The sequence below is a fragment of the Mandrillus leucophaeus genome, unplaced genomic scaffold (assembly GCF_000951045.1).
Source record: "Mandrillus leucophaeus isolate KB7577 unplaced genomic scaffold, Mleu.le_1.0 Scaffold140, whole genome shotgun sequence".
Taxonomy (NCBI): Eukaryota; Metazoa; Chordata; class Mammalia; order Primates; family Cercopithecidae; genus Mandrillus; species Mandrillus leucophaeus.
The window spans coordinates 6,059,040-6,061,693 of NW_012101366.1; the positions used below are offsets into that span (position 1 = coordinate 6,059,040).

General features: G+C 38.7%; 1 protein-coding gene and 1 pseudogene across 4 annotated transcripts in view; both read left to right on the plus strand.

The window, feature by feature from the left end:
- LOC105534988 overlaps nucleotides 1-2,160 on the plus strand; it is a 2,510-nt pseudogene extending 350 nt beyond the window's left edge.
- KLHL7 (kelch-like family member 7) overlaps nucleotides 1-2,654 on the plus strand; it is a 78,488-nt gene that overhangs the window by 28,922 nt on the left and 46,912 nt on the right. The gene's annotated exons all lie outside the window — the stretch shown is intronic.

The window sequence follows — 2,654 nt, forward strand, 5'->3', positions numbered from 1 at the left end:
TGGATACTCTTAAAAATCAACCCGAAGAAGATCAAACAGGAAGTTGCCTCATGATGCAAAACAAAAATGCAAAGGAAGCCACTAGTGAGAAGATAAAAGAAAGGGAAGGAAAATACAGGAACTGCAGTGTGAGGTAGGAGTTCCAGAAGGAACAGATGGAGAAAGCAATTATCGAATAAGACGACAACTTCTTTGGGTTTAAAAGAAAAAAAAAAGAAAAATCTCTCGAACTAAGTTATACTGAGTGCTAAACCTGATCAATGAACTAAGATATTCCTCCCTCAGATATATTCTAGTGATATTTTTCTCCTTCAGAGATCAAAAAGGAGCTTACATTTGGGGTGATAAAAGTATTCTGGAACTAGATAGTGGTGACTGTGGTACAACATTGTGAATGTAGTAAATGTCACGGTAAGTTTTATGTGTATTTTACTACAATAAAAAAAAAAAAAAAGTGACCCTACGGCTAGCAGGTCCCAAAAGAAACTCCCGCACCTGTTAGCAGTCACTCCCGATTCTTCCTCTGGCAGCTCTGGCAACCATGAATCTGCTTTCTGCCCCTATAAATTTGCCTATTCTGAGTGTTTCATATAAACTGAATCATACCAAAGATGGCCCTTTGTGTCTGGCCTCTTTGAGCACAGTGTTTTTAAGGTTCAACCATATTGTAGCATTTATCAGTACTTCCTTTCTTTTTATGGCTAAATAATATTCCATTGCATGGATATACCAAAATGTGTTTATCCATTTAATGATTGGTGAATGTTTGAATTGTTTCCAAGCCAGCACATTTTATAGAGAAAAAGGAAAGCGCTGGTTAACTTGAACCAAAAAAAAAAAAAAAAAAAAAAAAATAGTGCTTTCTGCCATCTGGGACCTTGGCTGTGGATCAGGTGAGTGCACAGGTCAGACCAAAACCCTGCGGTTGGCATGGCTTGGGCCTCTGTCCATGGTTGCAGGGGCATCTCCACAGCTACTGCATGCAGTGATCATGGGGGCCCCAGCCCTGGGCTTAGGCAAGGGTGCGGTGTTGTTGTACATCACCAAACACTTCAAGCTGAGGCACCTCTCCAGCAGGGACTGCTCCAGGACAACATGCTACAGGGCACAGAAATTGGTATGTTAGCCAAGGCTTTTCTTGACCAAGGGAAACTCATTCCAAATGATGTTACGACTCGGCTGAGGCCCTTCACGAACTGAAAAATCTCACCTAATATAGCTGGTTGTCCAAGGACACTGCCATAGGCAGAAGCCCTAGATGAGCTTATCAGATAGACACAATGATTAACTCGTATGTGCCCTTTGAGGGCATTTAAACAACACTTCACTGCCTGCTATTCATCCAGCCAGTGGCGGAGTCTGCTACATTGAATTCAACCCTCCCCAAACTGTGGGCATTGCTGATCTGACTGGGAGGCCTCTCATTCAGCCTGAGGGTGATAGACCAGAGACACAGTTATCAAGAGACTGAAGATTTATGGAGCCAGTCCCAGAATTTACCAGAAAAAAAGGATGTTGGAAACACTCTCCAGAGCAGAAACCAACAAGATTTAACACTATGTTTATGCTTTCCTACAAACTAAAGTTCCACAAATAAATCAGAAAGCCCCAGTTACTCCATGAGGAGAAATGATTATAACTAGTAAGATGAGCAGAACCTCCTTATCCTTGGATTTAGAAGCTCCTTTTCCTAAGAATGGAGGATATATAAATAAGAATGTATGCATGTGTTAGAATGTATGCATGTATAAATTCTTTGAAAATTATATTATTTCTACAGATTTTATTCTGGATACTAATGATGTGCCAAATGAATCAGGTACTGATTCATCTTTTGAAATCATCTAATGTGTTTTATCCAGTTATCTTCTAGCAGTGTGCAATTCAAAAACATCAGCAGTATCTAAACTTTTAAAACATCTGTTAGAGCAAAATTAAAAGAGCAATTAGTAGTCTTTTTTCTTCAGTAAGAGTAAGTGGTTGATAAAATTTTCATATTTTTCTGGAAAAGTTTTTAAAAGTTACATGTCATTTGGGGAAAATATCTCAAAAGTTTTTCATAGAGATATTTCTAGCCCTGTGGAACATGGATTTGTGAGACATCACGTCTATAAAATTCCAGAAAACCAGCAACTGGATTTAGAGATCTGTTGCAAGATGCAAATTCACTGCTGCCTTTACACCAAGACATTTATAAGCTAACCATATTGCTATATTTATTTTGTTGTTAAACGTATCTTCAGTTTACTCAGAATTTTCAATTTGCTATACAATTATCAATTAGCATATGGGAATATATTACTTTAAGATGACTTGTTTTCTTTTGAAAATACATATGTGCTAAGGGATATGATTTATGTCAGAAATTGACATTGTAAGTTCTTGGATAAGTTCTTGCACCACAGTGGAATGAATTTTCAATGGAAAATGTAATTTAAAGACTTATTTTTTCATCTGTTACTCAGGTTTAGTAATGTATGTTTTAAGATCTACTTGCCAGTTTCTTTTCGATCAAACATGATCTGCCTTGATAAATAACAACATCTGGCCGGGCGCGGTGGCTCAAGCCTGTAATCCCAGCACTTTGGGAGGCTGAGACGGGCGGATCACGAGGTCAGGAGATCGAGACCATCCTGGCAAACACGGTGAAACCC